This window comes from Pseudophryne corroboree, chromosome 1 (genome assembly GCF_028390025.1).
Source record: "Pseudophryne corroboree isolate aPseCor3 chromosome 1, aPseCor3.hap2, whole genome shotgun sequence".
Classification (NCBI taxonomy): domain Eukaryota; kingdom Metazoa; phylum Chordata; class Amphibia; order Anura; family Myobatrachidae; genus Pseudophryne; species Pseudophryne corroboree.
The window spans coordinates 136,375,377-136,394,598 of record NC_086444.1 but is presented as its reverse complement, the minus strand read 5'-3'; the positions used below and the strand labels follow the sequence as shown (position 1 = coordinate 136,394,598).

General features: G+C 45.2%; 1 protein-coding gene across 2 annotated transcripts in view; it reads left to right on the top strand.

Annotated features, from left to right (window-relative positions):
- SREK1IP1 (SREK1 interacting protein 1) overlaps positions 1-19,222 on the top strand; it is a 278,208-nt gene that overhangs the window by 139,000 nt on the left and 119,986 nt on the right. The window lies entirely within an intron of this gene.

The window sequence follows — 19,222 nt, the reverse complement described above, 5'->3', positions numbered from 1 at the left end:
TGAATCCATATTAACTCTATACTATCCTCACTACAGCTTGAAGTGATGTACAGTATACTGACACCCCTATGAACAAAGCTCCATCTTTACAATAGTATAGTCATATAAACATAAATACACATACTGACAATTTATTAAATTACATCCTACTCTTATGGCCTAAAATACCTTCTTAGTTTGAACCGGGGGAAGGTATAAGCTAATAACTCAACCTGTCACTGAGCAAGCATAGTCAATACATCAAAGGAGGGTTTGTCTCCCTTAAAGGAAGACTGCCATGTCTATGCTCTCGTTCAATCCATTCGGATTGAGGGTATAGATCCAGAAAGATTCCTTCTTAGTTAACTGTTTATCTCTATCACCTCCTCTCTTATCTTTCTGTATATGTTCAATCACTGTAAATGTCAAGCCCTGAACATCTGAATCATGTTTTTCCTGAAAGTGGCGGGGGAGGCTATGATTCTGAACTTTATTTCTAATATTCCGCAGGTGTTCCTGTATCCTTATTTTAAGGCTTCTCTTGGTTTTGCCTATATATGATAACTTGCAACTACATTCGATCTTGTATGCCACATAGTTAGTATTGCAGGTAACCACTGACTTTAAGCTGTGTGTTTTATTACCCTCATCCTTCCAATGGAAGCCCTTCTTATCTACAAAACGGCAGCAGTTACATTTATTACAAGGAAAAAGGCCCCTTCGCTTCATGAGGGGGTGTCCGTTGGTATTCTCTACATTTTGTTGGATGGTTTGAAGTTGACTGGGCGCCAATAAGTTCTTAAGATTTTTGGATTTTCTAAAGACGATGTTTGGTCTGTTGGGTAGATGTGGTCCCAATACAGGGTCCTTGAGGAGAAGGTGCCAATGTCTGTACATAATGTGCTTGATCTTAACATTTTTTTGATTGTATTGCGTGATGAAGGGTCTCTCCGACTGACGTTTACTATTTGTGCGACCTTGACTATTCAGAAGACTTTTTTTTTCTATCGATCTTTGAAGCTCGGACCTGATCTTTACGTAGTTCTACCTCTTTGTATCCCCTTTCGATAAATTGTTCCACTAGAATGGATGATTGTTCCCAATAACTGTCCATGTTGTTACAGTTTTTCCTCATTCGCACAAACTGTGAATACGGAACAGTTGTCTTCCATCTTGTCAGATGACAGCTATCAGATGGTATGAAGCTGTTGGCATCAGTTTCTTTAAAAAAAAATTTAGTGTTGAGAGTGCCCCCATCATCAATGCTTAAAAGGATGTCAAGATAGTCCATAGTCAATGGATCTTGTTTGTGTGTAAATTTGAGATTAAAAGAGTTATCTTGGAGCCCGGAAATGAATCTCTCAAGGGAGTCAATCTCACCTTCCCAAATAAAGATCAGGTCGTCTATATATCTCTTATAGAATTTGATATTGGGACAACTAAATTCACCATCCAAGTATATAACGTCATTCTCCCAGTTATCCATATAAATGTTGGCGTACGATGGGGCAAATTTTGTCCCCATCGCGGTGCTCTGTTTTTGTCTGTAAAACTTTCCTTCAAACTCGAAAAAATTACCGAAAGTGCACAAGGGGGTGATTCCACCCCTCGGAAGACCCATAGTGGCAGGTGTGGACTCGTTGACGTCTAATCTGTCACACTTTCTCGACATTAAACTCCAACCATACGTCAAGAAACAGTTGTCATACTTAAAAGATTTGACGGACCTGTTGAAACTTCTCGAGGAATTCCAATGGCAGCCCACCTACAGGTGGGTGACGGTCGATGTACAAGCATTGTATACTTCCATTCCCCATGAGAAAGGGAGTGAGGCAGTTAATAAGATCCTAACTAAGGATAGCTTGGTTAGTAAAGAAGAAAGAGATTTTCTGTTGGAAGGTGTTTTGTTTATCTTAAATCATAATTTTTTTGAGTTTGAAGGAAAGTTTTACAGACAAAAACAGGGCACCGCGATGGGGACAAAATATGTGTGTGTATGTATGTATGTATGTATATATATATATATATATATATATATATATATATATATATATATATATATATATATATATATATATATATATATATATATATATGTATATATATATATATGTATGTGTGTGTGTATATATATATATATATATATATATATATATATATTACACTGCTCATAAAAATTAAGGGTACACTTACATTCAATCACACTTCTGTGAAATCAAACTGTCCACTTAGGAAGCAACACTGATTGACAATCAATTTCACATGCTGTTGTGCAAATGGAATAGACAACAGGTGGGAATTATAGGCAATTAGCAAGACACCCCCAATAAAGGAGTTGTTCTGCAGCTGGTGACCACAGACCACTTCTCCGCTCCCCTGCTTTCTGGCTGATGTTTTGGTCACTTTTGAAAGCTGGCGGTGCTTTCACTCTAGTGGTAGCATGAGACGGAGTCTACAACCCACACAAGTGGCTCAGGTAGTGCAGCTCATCCAGGATGGCACATCAATGCGAGCTGTGGCAAGAAGGTTTGCTGTGTCTGTCAGCGTAGTGTCCAGAGCATGGAGGCGCTACCAGGAGAGAGGCCAGTACATCAGGAGACGTGGAGGAGGCCGTAGGAGGGCAACAACCCATCAGCAGGACCGCTACCTCCGCCTTTGTGCAAGGAGGAACAGGAGGAGCACTGCCAGAGCCCTGCAAAATGACCTCCAGCAAGCCACAAATGTGCATGTGTCTACTCAAACTATCAGAAACAGACTCCATGAGGGTGGTATGAGGGCCCGACGTCCACAGGTGGGAGTTGTGCTTACAGCCCAACACCGTGCAGGACGTTTGGCATTTGCCAGAGAACACTAAGATTGTCAAATTCCCCTCTGGCGCCCTGTGCTCTTCACAGATGAAAGCAGGTTCTCACTGAGCACATGTGACAGACGTGACAGTCTGGAGACGCCAAGGAGAACGTTCTGCTGCCTGCAACATCCTCCAGCATGACCGGTTTGGCAGTGGGTCAGTAATGGTGTGGGGTGGCATTTCTTTGCGGGGCCGCACAGCCCTCCATGTGCTCACCAGAGGTAGCCTGACTGCCATTAGGTACCGAGATGAGATCCTCAGACCCCTTGTGAGACCATATGCTGGTGCGGTTGGCCCTGGGTTCCTCCTAATGCAAGACAATGCTAGACCTCATGTGGCTGGAGTGTGTCAGCAGTTCCTGCAAGATGAAGGCATTGATGCTATGGACTGGCCCGCCCGTTCCACAGACCTGAATCCAATTGAGCACATCTGGGACATCATGTCTCGCTCCATCCACCAACGCCACGTTGCACCACAGACTGTTCAGGAGTTGGCGGATGCTTTAGTCCAGGTCTGGGAGGAGATTCCTTAGGAGACCATCTGCCACCTCATCAGGAGCATGCCCAGGCATTGTAGGGAGGTCATACAGGCACGTGGAGGCCACACACACTACTGAGCCTCATTTTGACTTGTTTTAAGGACATTACATCAAAGTTGGATCAGCCTCTAGTGTGTTTTTCCACTTTAATTTTGAGTGTGACTCCAAATCCAGACCTCCATGGGTTAATAAACTTGATTTCCATTGATAGTTTTTGTGTGATTTTGTTGTCAGCACATTCAGCTATGTAAAGAAAAGTATTTAATATAAAACCTAGTCCTGTGCAGTAAAAGTTAACATGTATAATTGAAGTGCACATCTGAAACCTGATCCCTAGAGGAGGAGGTGGGGCCCACTGGGGGTTCCCTGTGTGGGCCAGTCCAAGTGTGTGTGTGTGTGTGTGTGTGTGTGTGTGTGTGTGTGTGTGTGTATAATAAAAGTACTGTGCAAAAGTTTTATGCAGGTGTGGAAAAAATGCTTCAAAATAAGAATACTTTTAAAAATAGAAGTGTTAATAGTTTAGGAGATAATTCTAAATCAAATCAATATTTGGTGTGACCACCCATTGCCTTTAATACAGCATCAATTCTTCCCTTCCTGCCAGCCCCTGCACTGACTCGCAATTGGTGTGGTCACCGAAGATGATAGCTTGCCATTGATTTAAAGTCTATTGAGTGATTCGCAATAAGCTAGTTTAGAAAAAAAAAAACAATGTTAAATCAGTATGCTTTAATTACTATTGAAGACTCTTCTTTCTTACAGTAAAATCTATGCCTTGTCAAATAAATACTATACAACCAGGAAATAAGGGGAAAAATATACAGTAGTGCTCACTGTGTTGAGAAAAGCTTTATTTGTCGGCAGAATAAATAGATTTCTGTTGGCCTGATGCAGAGCTGGACATTAACTGGGTGAGTGGGCTATCAAGATTAACAGCCTTTTTTATGGTTAGCAATGGTAGGAGTTTGTGTGTATTCTGTCCTTCCCCACAATAGTGTGGTCACCAGTAACTGTACCCTTGTAGACAGTCTGTTTGTTAGTTTGTTTTGTTTTTTAAGGTGAATCCCAACTGGTAGCCTTGTGAACATGTTCAGTAGGACTCAGTGCAGCCTTTCTAGAGCATACAAAGTAGCTGATTTTAAATATGATGTATAAGGACTTCCTGTGGGTGGTCCTCAGAGAGGACACTGCTTCATAGTGCTCCCGGGCAGAGACGCTGGAAACCAGGCTTTTCTAGCTCCATAGCGGCTCTCGGACCCTCTTCCCGTACAGACGGCCGGCTCCGTACTCTGGAGGTGGGAGCCGCGGCCGCCATCTTGGAACACACTATCGTGGATCTCCGGCTGCTGCTCGGCTCCATCTCCCTGCAGTGCTGAAGGAGAAAGCCGCTTGCGGCAGTAACATCTCTCCCTTGAGGACTGGTCCCTGGACACACTGCCCTGCTTACTGACTTGCCCTGAGCCATTGGTGCACACACAGCGGCCTCCGTTTTGGAAAACGGGACCTGCGCCTGTTCTCGGTCCTGGCTGCGGGCAGTCACCCTAGCTATATACCATGGGCCAGCAAGAGCCCAGGAGCCCTGAATTAGCGTGCTGTCGGGCAGTGAAGGGTCCTGAAACACCAAAGTCACACCCTGTGATACAGGTCACCCCCCGGCCACCATTTTGGGCGTGAATAAACGTCTGGGAGGTGAGCTCTTTTCTCCCTTCTCTCTCCCCCTCCTCCCCGCCTCTTCCTCAGCCCGGGAGAAGGTGGAGGGCTGACGAGTGGATCTCTCCTATACTGGTCCCCTGATCCCACACTATACAAGTAAAGCGTTACATGGCCGGCTGCATCAGTACGAAGGCTGTTTTAAGGCTCTCAACTTCATTATACTAATGACCATCATAATTTCTCTTCCTCTTTCTCGTTAATATTGCGAGGTGGGACTGTCATCATATTAGGACCCTGTCTCTAATGCAGTTGTCCCTAACTTGGATAGGTTTATGGCAAAACCTGCCAGGGGCACCAGGGCCAACCAGGCGAGGGAAAGGCAGAGGTAAAGAAATGACTGTGGCACACTCCCCCTCCTCTCCTTCGTGTAGATCCGGAGATAGCCCCGGGAGCCATAGTTTGGACGCCACCAGGCTGGATGCTACGCATGCTTTTCAAACACACGAGATAACAAAAATTCTATCTTCATTATTAGACCAGAAGTTAGCCCTATTAAAGGATTTGCCGGATTCTGCCCTTACTCAAATTCACCAACATGATCAGCGTCTTACAGAAGCGGCCCTGATAGGCGCACTACCAGAGTCAGACCTAGGCTGGTGATTTTGAAGGTCCTTAATTATGCAAAGTACGTATTATGGAAGCCTATAGGAAGACATCGTCCCTCCTCTATTTGGATGCTAAAATGCTTCTTTTCAAAGATTTCTCTTATATGGTGGCAACGAAGAGGAAGGAATTCTCTCCGATTTGCAAGGTCTTATTTGCTAAGGGTCTCCGCTTTGCTCTCCCTGCATGGGTGATCCTCAATTTCGCTGGGTATAGGAGATCGTATTTCTTTGATGAAGTCCGCCCTGCACAGAACTTTGTGGACTCCTTGCATTTAACATCATCTCCTGTGATGGATGATGCCGACTACTTTTTCTTTTTTTGGTATTGTATCTTGTTTATTACTGTGTTCGTTATATACATTTTATTATTGTATGTCAACTCTAGATTGCAGTTCTTGATTGAATAATTTATCTTGATATGTCCGTCATCTTTGCACTGTAAGAAGGTTTTATTCTTTACATTTTCCCTTGTTTTAATGGTTATATTGGTAAATCATTGGCTGCCGTTAGTCTTGTTGGGATTCGCATGTGTGTTACTTATAGAAGACAATACTCTGACTGTTCTAATTCATGATGGGGTCTGCCAGCCTCCACTTTCTACCTCCCCTATTCGTACTCCCACCCCCTTTTCTAGGCTAATTCGGTTATCTGTATATTTATGGCGTCCGAATGGACTGCTCGCTTTGGTTCCTATAATTACAACTTTATGGTTATTTCTCTACCATTGTCACTGTTATACATGTTCTTATTGTTTCATTGCTATTCTTTGGTTTTCTTAAGGTACATACCTGTATATTCAACCCTTCAAGGCTCTGGTTCCCTTATACCCGCTCGCTGGGACGGGTAGGGAAACAATATTCACTATTCTTTTTTTGTGTGTACATTGCTAGGGTTGATATTGGTTGATATGACAAGTCATGGGGCTAGATCTACAGTTTCTAGATCTACTGTAAAAATTGTGTCATGGAATGTGGAAGGTTAGAATACCCCGTAAAACAATGTAAGATTCTAAATGCCCTTAAAAGAATGCACCCAGATATTGCGTTCATACAAGAAATGTATTGGCACATTAAAGATCTGAATCTTCTGCGTGACCCTTGGATAGGGGACTATAAGGCAGCCAGCCTCCTTTACGGCTAAACGGAGAGGTGTTTTGCTTTTTGTTAAGGAAACACCTTCCTTGCACCATTAAAGATACACTACTTGACCCTGAGGGTCGCTATATTTTTCTTAAATTTACTTTATATGATGTTACGTATACTTTTGCCAACATTTATGCTCCTATCGGCCCCAATGGGGGATTTTTCTCTAACTTATTTGCCACTTTACAATATTGGAGGGAAGGGAAACTTATTGTAGGAGACAATTTTACTTGCGTGCTTTGTCAAGGTTTAGATAGATCTAGGCAAACAGAAATTTGTGTGGCTAGGCACCACCTTCTCTACAGCTTTTGATAGATTCACTTCAGCTTTGCGATCCCTGGAGGTGCCAGAATCCTACGCCACGTGAATTCACCTTTTATTCCCACCCACATCATACTTCTTATCTCATTGACTTTTAGTGTCTTCATCATTGTACAGCCAGGTCTGAGGTTCAGGGATTAGCCTGATCACTTTATCGTATCATGCTCCGCTATGGCTGGAATTAGCATTACATGCCCCCTACACGACCTCTTATAACTTGAGATTTCCTGCTTATTTGAGTAAATCCCCAGATTTCAAGGGTCACTTGAAACAAGATTACCTAAATTATGTTAATAACAATGTGGAACACTTGGATAATATAAACTTGTTTTGGGCAGCTTCAAAACTGGTGGTTAGGGGTCAGGTGATGGAATATGTGGCCAGGAAACGTAAGCTGCTAAACAATAGGATTGAAGGTTTGAGCAAAGTGGTAAGGGGGGTACACACGGAGAGATCAGTGCTTAAATTCTAAGCAATCTCTCCGTATGTATGCCCCACAGCTATAGCACATCGCTATCGCCGGTGCTAGATTGGCCTGCATGCAGGCATAATCTAGCAGGTCGCTCATTTCACCGCTGGGTGAAATGAGCAGCCAGCCGTCCGCCCCCCTCGCTCAGCACACATTGCGCTGTGCTGAGCGGGAGGAGAGATGTGTGCTGAGTGGTCACTGATAGCTCGCTCAGCACATATTTCCCCGTGTGTACGGGACTGTAGCTAAGACTTATAAAGAACTTTTATTGACCGACTCAGATGTGAATAGAAAGACATACCTTGATGTTAAACATTCTTATGATGCATTGTGCACCAAACGAACTCAATTTTCTCAGGATCTTCAGCGCAATAGATTTTTCAGGTGAGGTAATAAAGCGGGCAAACTGCTGGCCAATTTAATTGGATCACACCAATCTTATTCACATATATTGCAATTACAAATTGCTGATGTTCAGCGCACCTCAGATACTTCCGAAATTGCGGCTTCCTTTCTAAATAATTATAAAAAAAATGATGAGGTGCCGCCTGATGAACCGGCTGTAGGCATAGATTTTATTAGGCAAGCCAATTTACTAACTTTAACTGAAGAGGAGAGAGATCTGTTGATGGCACCAGTTACTGAAAACGAACTCTCTTCTCGGCTTAAAGTATTTCCAAAAGGGAAATCCCCAGCCCCTGATGATTTTGGTGCAACCCTACAGACCTATCTCGTTGTTGAACCAAGATTTAAAACTTTTTTCCAAAACTTATGGCCCAACGTCTACAAGGGATGCCTGGCTCGGATTTTACATCCGGCGCAGAATGGTTTTATAAAGGAACGTACTTCAGTGCACAATCTTCGTATGCTCATTGTAGCAATGTTTTGGAATCAACAACTGTCTAATAAAAAGGCCATAATTGTCAGCTGTGATGCTGACAAGGCCTTCGACAGGGTTTCCTGGTCATATACATTGCGCGTTCTTTATTTTTAACACTTTCAGCCTGAATTTATACATGTTTTTAGAATGTTATGTTCTAGACCAGAGGCGTTTCTTATGGTTAATGGCTATAACACATCCTCCTTCATATTGCACCGTGGCACTCTTCAGGGCTGCACCCTATCTGCCTTACTTTTTAACATTACCTTAGAACTTTCATTCAAACTACCTCCTGGAAAGGAATATCCACTGGATATTTTGATAGAAAGGATTTCGATTTTGCAGATGAACTTTTGCTCTATTTTAGCCAACCCTAAATTGCAATACCCTTGTTACAATCAATACTGCAAGACTTTCTTGGCAATTCTGTTTTTTTTTTTTGTTTTTTTTTTTTTGTGTGTGTGTGTGTGTGTGTGTGTGTGTGTGTGTGTGTGTGTGTGTGTGTACAATAAATAAATAAAAATATATATATATAAATATTTTGTTATAGAAGACGTAAGTTGGAATTGGATAAGGTATTGACAGGTTTGGCTAAATGGAATGCGGCCTGGCCAGGACTGGAACTAAAAGAGGTGTTATCTTATTTTACATCTCTTACCAAACAGTTGGTGTCATCTTCTTATGTAGAGATGCATTACAAATTACTGCATAGGACGTACTACACACCTAAATTGCGTTTTATGATCACAGGAGTAGCGGGTAACTTCAACTGTTTCAAATGTGCAATCCCTTATGCTGATATTCTACATTGTTTATGGTCATGCCCCATAATACAGGCATTTTGGGAAAAATGTCCAGGTCTATTATCACTTCAAAATTGAAACTCTTTTATCATCTCACTTTCTTGGGCTCTATGAAATATACATCTGCCCTCCCCCAACCCACAGATCTCCCGAGGTAATAAATTATTTTCTCTGACGTCCTAAGTGGATGCTGGGACTCCGTAAGGACCATGGGGAATAGCGGCTCCGCAGGAGACGGGGCACAAAAGTAAAGCTTTAGGATCAGGTGGTGTGCACTGGCTCCTCCCCCTATGACCCTCCTCCAAGCCTCAGTTAGATTTTTGTGCCCGAACGAGAAGGGTGCGGGCTAGGTGGCTCTCCTGAGCTGCTTAGAAGTAAAGTTTTAAATAGGTTTTTTATTTTCAGTGAGACCTGCTGGCAACAGGCTCACTGCATCGAGGGAGTAAGGGGAGAAGAAGCGAACTCACCTGCGTGCAGAGTGGATTTGGCTTCTTGGCTACTGGACATTAGCTCCAGAGGGACGATCACAGGTAGAGCCTGGATGGGTCCCGGAGCCGCGCCGCCGGCCCCCTTACAGATGCTGAAGAGTGAAGAGGTCCAGAAATCGGCGGCAGAAGACGTTCCTGTCTTCATTAAGGTAGCGCACAGCACTGCAGCTGTGCGCCATTGCTCCCAGCACACTTCACACTGCGGTCACTGAGGGTGCAGGGCGCTGGGGGGGGGCGCCCTGGGCAGCAATGTAAATACCTCCTATGGCAAAAAATACATCACATATAGCCCCTGGGCTATATGGATGTATTTAACCCCTGCCAGTTTTCCAGATAAAAGCGGGAGAAGAGCCCGCCGAGAAGGAGGCGGGGCCTATCTCCTCAGCACACGGCGCCATTTTCCCACACCGCTCCGCTGGTAGGAAGGCTCCCAGACTCTCCCCTGCACTGCACTACAGAAACAGGGTACAACAGAGAGGGGGGGCACTTATTTGGCTAAAAATATATATAAGCAGCTATAAGGGATAGACACTTATTATAAGGTTGTCCCTATACAGTTTATAGCGCTTTGGTGTGTGCTGGCAAACTCTCCCTCTGTCTCCCCAAAGGGCTAGTGGGGTCCTGTCCTCTATCAGAGCATTTCCTGTGTGTGTGCTGTGTGTCGGTACGTTTGTGTCGACATGTATGAGGAGAAAAATGATGTGGAGACGGAGCAGATTGTCTGTAATAGTGATGTCACCCCCTAGGGGGTCGAAACCTGAGTGGATGTACTGTTGAAAATTACGTGACAGTGTCGGCTCTGTATAAAAGACAGTGGTTGACATGAGACAGCCGGCTACTCAGCTTGTGCCTGTCCAAACGTCTCATAGGCCGTCAGGGGCTCTAAAGCGCCCGTTACCTCAGATGGCAGATACAGACGCCGACACGGATACTGACTCCTGTGTCGACGGTGAAGAGACAACCGTGATTTCCAATAGGGCCACATGTTACATGATTGAGGCAAGGGAAAATGTTTACACATTTCTGATATGAGTACCACCAAGAAGGGGTATTATGTTTGGTGAGGAAAAACTACCTGTAGTTTTCCTGAATCTGAGAAATAAAATGATGATGCGTGGGTTTCCCCCCGATAACAATTGATAATTTCTAAAAAGTTATTGGCAGTATACCTTTTCCCGCCAGAGGTTAGGGTGCGTTGGGAAACACCCCCTAGGGGGGATAAGGCGCTCACACGCTTGTAAGAACAAGGGCTCTACCCTCTCCTGAGATGGCCGCCCTTAAGGATCCTGCTGATAGAAAGCAGGAGGGTATCCTAAAATGTATTTACACACATACTGGTGTTATACTGCGACCAGCAATCGCCTCAGCCTGGATGTGCAGTGCTGGGTTGGCGTGGTCGGATTCCCTGACTGGAAATATTGATATCCTAGATAAGGACAGTATATTATTGCCTATAGAGCATTTAAAATATATGCGAGATGCACAGCGGAATATTGCCGACTGGCATCAAGTATAAGTGCGTTGTCCAATTCTACCAGTAAAGTGGTCAGGTGAGGCGGATTCCAAACGGCAGTTGGAAGTATTGCCTTAAAAAAGGGGACATTTGGGGTCGGTCTTTCAGACCTGGTGGCCACGGCAACAGCTGGGATATCCACGTTTGTACCCCAGGTCGCCTCTCAAAATAAGACGCAGTATTATCAGGCGCAGTCCTTTGTTGGCAAGCGGACAAAAGGTTCCTCTTTTCTGCTCGTGACAGAGGGAGAGGAAAAAGGCTACAGAGATGAGCCAGTTCCCAGGAACAGAAACCCTTTCCCGCCTCTGCCAAGCCCTCACTATGATGCTAGGGCTTTACAAGCTCAGGCACGGTGGGGGCCCGTTCTCAATGAATTTCAGTGCGCAGTGGGCTCACTCGCAAGTAGACACCTGGATCCTTCAGGTAATATTTCAGGGGTACAAATTGGAATTCGAGACGTCTCCCCCTCGCCGTTTCCAAAAGTCGGTTTTACCGACGTCTCCCTCTGACAGGGAGGCAGTTTTGGAAGCCATTCACAAGCTGTATTCCCAGCAGGTGATAATCAAGGTACCCCTCCTGCAAAAGGAAACGGGGTATTATTCCACACTATTGTGGTACCGAAGCCAGACGGCTCGGTGAGACCGATTCTAAATCTAAAATCTTTGAATACAGAGGTTCAAATTCAAGATTGAGTCACTCAGAGCAGTGATTGCGAACCTGGAAGAAGGGGACTACATGATGTCTCGGGACATCAAGGATGCTTACCTTCATGTCAAAAAATTTACCCTTCTCACCAAGGGTACCTCAGGTTATGGTACAGAACTGTCACTATCAGTTCAGACGCTGCCGTAGGGATGGTCCACGGCACCCCGGGTCTTTACTAAAGTACGGACCGAAATGATGATATTCCTTCGAAGGAAGGGAATTTTAGTTATTCTTTACTTGGACGATTCCCTGATAAGGGTAAGATCCAGGGAACAGTTGGAGGTCAGTGTAGCACTATCTCAGGTAGTGTTGCGGCAGCACGATTGGATTCTCAATATTCCAAAATCGCAGCTGGTTCCGACGACTTGTCTTCTGTTCCTAGGGATGATCCTGGACACAGTCCAGAAAGAAGGTGTTTCTCCCGGAGGAGAAAGCCAGGGAGTTATCCGAGCTAGTCAGGAACCTCCTAAAACCGAGCCAAGTCTCAGTGCATCAATGCACAAGGGTTCTGTGTAAAAATGGTGGCTTCCTACGAAGTAATCCCATTTGGCAGATTCCACGCAAGGACTTTCCAGTGGGACCTACTGGAAAAATGGTCCGGGTCGCATCTTCAGATGCATCAGCGGATAACCTTGTCACCAAGGACAGGGGTGTCCCTCCTGTGGTGGTTGCAGAGTGCTCTTCTTCTAGAGGGCCGCAGATTCGGCATTCAGGACTGGGTCCTGGTGACCACGGATGCCAGCCTGCGAGGCTGGGGAGCAGTCACACAGGGAAGGAATATCCAGGGCTTATGGTCAAGCCTGGAGACATCACTTCACATAAATATCTGAAGCTAAGGGCCATTTACAATGCTCTAAGCTTAGCAAGACCTCTGCTTCAAGGTCAGCCGGTGTTGATCCAGTCGGACAACATTACGGCAGTCACCCACGTAAACAGACAGGGTGCCACAAGAAGCAGGAGGGCAATGGCAGAAGCTGCAAGGATTCTTCGCTGGGCGGAAAACCATGTGATAGCACTGTCAGCAGTATTCATTCCGGGAGTGGACAACTGGGAAGCAGATTTCCTCAGCACGACCTCCACCCGGGAGAGTGGGAACTTCACCCAGAAGTCCTCCACATGATTATAAATCGTTGGGAAAAACTCGACAGGTATTGCGCCAGGTCAAGGGACCCTCAGTCAATAGCTGTAAAGGCTCTGGTAACAGCGTGGGTGTACCAATCAGTGTATGGGTTCCCTCCTCTGCCTCTCATACCCAAGGTACTGAGATTGATAAGATGGAGAGGAGTAAGCACTATATTCGTGGCTCCGGATTGGCCAATAAGGACTTGGTAACCGGAACTTCAAGAGATGCTCACGGAGGATCCGTAGCCTCTACCTCTAAGAAGGGACCTGCTCCAGCAAGGACCCTGTCTGTTCCAAGACTTACCGCGGCTGCGTTTGACGGCATGGCGGTTGAACGCCGGATCCTGAAGGAAAAAGGCATTCCGGATGAAGTCATCCCTATCCTGATCAAAGCCAGGAAGGATGTAACCGCAAAACATTATCACCGCATTTGGCGAAAATATGTTGCGTGGTGCGAGGCCAGTAAGGCCCGACGGAGGAAATTCGACGATTCCTACATTTCCTGCAAACAGGAGTGTCTATGGGCCTGAAATTGGGGTCTATTAAGGTTCAAATTTCGGCTCTGTCAATTTTCTTCCAAAAAGAACTAGCTTCAGTCCCTGAAGTTCAGACGTTTGTAAAAGGGGTACTGCATATACAGTCTCCTTTGGTGCCTTCAGTGGCACCTTGGGATCTCAATGTAGTTTTTGGGTCCCAAAAGTCACATTGGTTTGACCCACTTAAATCTATGGAGTTAAAATATCTCACAGGAAAAGTGGTCATGCTGTTGGCTCTGGCCTGGGCCAGGCGCGTGTCAGAATTGGCGGCTTTATCCTGTAAAAGCCCTTATCTGATTTTCCATTCGGACAGGACGGAATTGAGGACTTGTCCTCAGTTTCTCCCTAAGGTGGTTTCAACGTCCACCTGAACCAACCTATTGTGGTGCCTGCGGCTACTAGGGACTTGGAGGACTCCAAGTTGCTAGACGTTGTCAAGGCCGGAAAATATATGTTTCCAGGACGGCTGGAGTCAGAAAATCTGACTCGCTGTTCATCCTGTATGCACCCAACAAGCTGGGTGCTCCTGCTTCTAAGCAGACGATTGCTCGTTGGATTTGTAGTACAATTCAGCTTGCACACTCTGTGGCAGGCCTGCCACAGCCAAAATCTGTTAAAGCCCATTCCACAAGGAAAGTGGGCTCATCTTGGGCGGCTGCCCGAGGGGTCTCGGCTTTACAACTTTGCCGAGCAGCTACTTGGTCAGGGGCAAACACGTTTGCTAAATTCTACAAATTTGATACCCTGGCTGAGGAGGACCTGGAGTTCTCTCATTCGGTGCTGCAGAGTCATCCGCACTCTCCCGCCCGTTTGGGAGCTTTGGTATAATCCCCATGGTCCTTACGGAGTCCCAGCATCCACTTAGGACGTCAGAGAAAATAAGAATTTACTTACCGATAATTCTATTTCTCGTAGTCCGTAGTGGATGCTGGGCGCCCATCCCAAGTGCGGATTGTCTGCAATACTTGTATATAGTTATTGTTACAATAACATCGGGTTGTTTATTGTTGTGAGCCATCTTTCAGAGGCTCCTACGTTTTATCATACTGTTAACTGGGTTCAGATCACAAGTTGTATGGTGTGATTGGCGTGGCTGGTATGAGTCTTACCCGGGATTCAAAATTCCTTCCTTATTATGTACGCTCGTCCGGGCACAGTATCCTAACGGAGGCTTGGAGGAGGGTCATAGGGGGAGGAGCCAGTGCACACCACCTGATCCTAAAGCTTTACTTTTGTGCCCTGTCTCCTGCGGAGCCGCTATTCCCCATGGTCCTTACGGAGTCCCAGCATCCACTACGGACTACGAGAAATAGAATTATCGGTAAGTAAATTCTTATTATTAGCTTGTGTTGCTGCTGATGCCTACAAGAAAAAAAACATTCTTTCACAATGCATCACACCTGACTCTACTTCCTTGTCCTTACTGTTACCGCGGTTAAACTATCTCTTCCACATGGATTGGATAGAATGTTCTCTAGATGCGGAATCTAGGCACACTCCTTTTTTGATATTTGGTTGCCTTTTTTGCCCACTTTATCCCCTATTGTGATAACATTTGCAAAGTAGTAAAATTAACCACTCGGTATGCCATGATTATTTTAGATACGGGTACTCCCCCTTTCTGATGTTGCCTTTGATGTAGTTTCTTGTACAACATTCCTTATACTATTACTGATGTTGCTTATTTACTGTGGATTCTTTACGTATATACCTTCCATGACTCTGTTTCATGTATAGCCGCCTTGTACACTGTACATTTGTTACCTTTCTGCTTTGATGTAATGTCACTGTGTAACAATGTGATATGTTTTATACCAATAAAAAACATTTTGAAAAAGAAAAATGATGTATAGAAGTTAACTCTACCAAACTGGCAGCTGCCACTTTGTTCCTTATTCCCATTTAGTGACCCTTCTCTGCATCTGCAAGTTGTACAGTGGTGTCACAAGTGTCACTTTCATTAAACTTACTGAACCATAATTAAATATACACATAGACAAGAAATATTCACACTCCCCCTATTGGTGTGTAGTGGTTAGTATGCCCTGCCGGTGAGGTGACAACAGCTCCCAGTTGTCTATATTTTAGGTATAAAGAGATACTAAATGTTCACCCCGGCGCATGCTTGTGAATGAAAAGTATAGATAATGTGTGTGGACTTGAGTAGATCAAATATTATCTATCCATCTCCTAAAAATCAGGAGGCGCACAATAGTGTAGTATTTTTAAAAACAGAACAGCTTTACTGAAAGAATTAAAACACTCACAATGAAAGTGGTGATATATAAGAATATATCACAATAGTGCATAAGGACAAAATAGGACCTGGATTCACCAGCCAATAGTTCCCGGTATCTCCGGCAGCAGTCCACGGCGTTCCCAGCAGCCGCCTATTGCATATTGACCCTGTGGAAGGGAAGGGAGATTGGAGAGCGGCACCACATACTTATAACAGCGATTACCTGGATCAATATGAGCTGAAAAGAGTTTTACCATGACTTGCGCAATATAGAGATACTAGATAGAGATAGAGAGAGAGATATATGTGCATGTGATGTCATCTCCGAACCAACTATAAGGAGAAGGAGGAGGCTGTTGTCAATCACCTACAATTGTATTCAATGCTAAGAGTCATACTGCTTAAAGTGTGACATAACACATCTCCTCTGTATCAATATTGATTTTGAAGTTATGTCTTTTAATAAATTTTATATGTTGGAATATGTTATAACTTTGTTTTAAACATCGTTAACCATTCAAGGGTTAAAAAATTGGGTGTTGATGCGACCCCCTGGCGCCGATTCTCCTATTGCTGTGTGTGTATGTGTGTGTATATATATATATATATATATATATATATATATATATATATATATATATATATATATATATATATATATATATATATATATATATATATATATATATATATATATATATTTCTCTGACGTCCTAAGTGGATGCTGGGGACTCCGTAAGGACCATGGGGAATAGCGGCTCCGCAGGAGACAGGGCACAAAAGTAAAAGCTTTAGGATCAGGTGGTGTGCACTGGCTCCTCCCCCCATGACCCTCCTCCAAGCCTCAGTTAGGTTTTTGTGCCCGGCCGAGAAGGGTGCAATCTAGGTGGCTCTCCTAAAGAGCTGCTTAGAGTAAAAGTTTTGTTAGGTTTTTTATTTTCAGTGAGTCCTGCTGGCAACAGGCTCACTGCAACGAGGGACTTAGGGGAGAAGAAGTGAACTCACCTGCGTGCAGGATGGATTGGCTTCTTAGGCTACTGGACACTAGCTCCAGAGGGACGATCACAGGTACAGCCTGGATGGGTCACCGGAGCCGCGCCGCCGACCCCCTTGCAGATGCTGAAGAGAGAAGAGGTCCAGAAATCGGCGGCTGAAGACTTCCCAGTCTTCTTAAGGTAGCGCACAGCACGGCAGCTGTGCGCCATTGCTCTCAGCACACTTCACACCAACGGTCACTGAGGGTGCAGGGCGCTGGGGGGGCGCCCTGGGCAGCAATGAAAGTACCTATGCTGGCTAAAAATACATCACATATAGCCTCTGGGGCTATATGGATGTATTTAACCCCTGCCAGGTTGTCAGAAAAACGGGAGAAGAAGCCCGCCGAAAAGGGGGAGGGGCCTATTCTCCTCAGCACACAGCGCCATTTTCCTACACAGCTCCGCTGCTAGGAAGGCTCCCAGGCTCTCCCCTGCACTGCACTACAGAAACAGGGTTAAAACAGAGAGGGGGGGGGCATTTTGGTGGCGATATTATAATATATTAAGATGCTATAAGGGAAAACACTTATATAAGGTTGTCCCTGTATAATTATAGCGTTTTGGTGTGTGCTGGCAAACTCTCCCTCTGTCTCCCCAAAGGGCTAGTGGGGTCCTGTCCTCTATCAGAGCATTCCCTGTGTGTGTGCTGTGTGTCGGCATGTATGAGGACGAGGTTGGTGAGGAGGCGGAGCAATTGCCTGTAATGGTGATGTCACTCTCTAGGGAGTCGACACCGGAATGGATGGCTTATTTAGGGAATTACGTGATAATGTCAACACGCTGCAAGGTCGGTTGACGACATGAGACGGCCGGCAAACCAATTAGTACCTGTCCAGGCGTCTCAAACACCGTCAGGGGCTTTAAAACGCCCATTACCTCAGTCGGTCGACACAGACACGGACACTGACTCCAGTGTCGACGGTGAAGAAACAAACGTATTTTCCATTAGGGCCACACGTTACATGTTAAGGGCAATGAAGGAGGTGTTACATATTTCTGATACTACAAGTACCACAAAAAAGGGTATTATGTGGGGTGTGAAAAAACTACCTGTAGTTTTTCCTGAATCAGATAAATTAAATGAAGTGTGTGATGATGCGTGGGTTTTCCCCGATAGAAAATTATTGGCGTTATACCCTTTCCCGCCAGAAGTTAGGGCGCGTTGGGAAACACCCCCTAGGGTGGATAAGGCGCTCACACGCTTATCAAAACAAGTGGCGTTACCGTCTCCAGATACGGCCGCCCTCAAGGAGCCAGCTGATAGGAGGCTGGAAAATATCCTAAAAAGTATATACACACATACTGGTGTTATACTGCGACCAGCGATCGCCTCAGCCTGGATGTGCAGCGCTGGGGTGGCTTGGTCGGATTCCCTGACTGAAAATATTGATACCCTTGACAGGGACAGTATTTTATTGACTATAGAGCATTTAAAGGATGCATTTCTATATATGCGAGATGCACAGAGGGATATTTGCACTCTGGCATCAAGAGTAAGTGCGATGTCCATGTCTGCCAGAAGATGTTTATGGACACGACAGTGGTCAGGTGATGCGGATTCCAAACGGCACATGGAAGTATTGCCGTATAAAGGGGAGGAGTTATTTGGGGTCGGTCCATCGGACCTGGTGGCCACGGCAACAGCTGGAAAATCCACCTTTTTTACCCCAAGTCACATCTCAGAAGGGAAGAAGACTGCAGCAGGCAGCCCCTTCCCAGGAACAGAAGCCCTCCACCGCTTCTGCCAAGTCCTCAGCATGACGCTGGGGCCGTACAAGCGGACTCAGGTGCGGTGGGGGGGGTCGTCTCAAGAGTTTCAGCGCGCAGTGGGCTCACTCGCAAGTGGACCCCTGGATCCTACAAGTAGTATCCCAGGGGTACAGATTGGAAATTCGAGACGTCTCCCCCTCGCAGGTTCCTGAAATCTGCTTTACCAACGTCTCCCTCCGACAGGGAGGCAGTATTGGAAACAATTCACAAGCTGTATTCCCAGCAGGTGATAATCAAAGTACCCCTCCTACAACAAGGAAAGGGGTATTATTCCACACTATTTGTGGTACTGAAGCCAGACGGCTCGGTGAGACCTATTCTAAATCTGAAATCTTTGAACACTTACATAAAAAGGTTCAAATCAAGATGGAGTCACTCAGAGCAGTGATAGCGAACCAGGAAGAAGGGGACTATATGGTGTCCCTGGACATCAAGGATGCTTACCTCCATGTCCCAATTTGCCCTTCTCACCAAGGGTACCTCAGGTTCGTGGTACAGAACTGTCACTATCAGT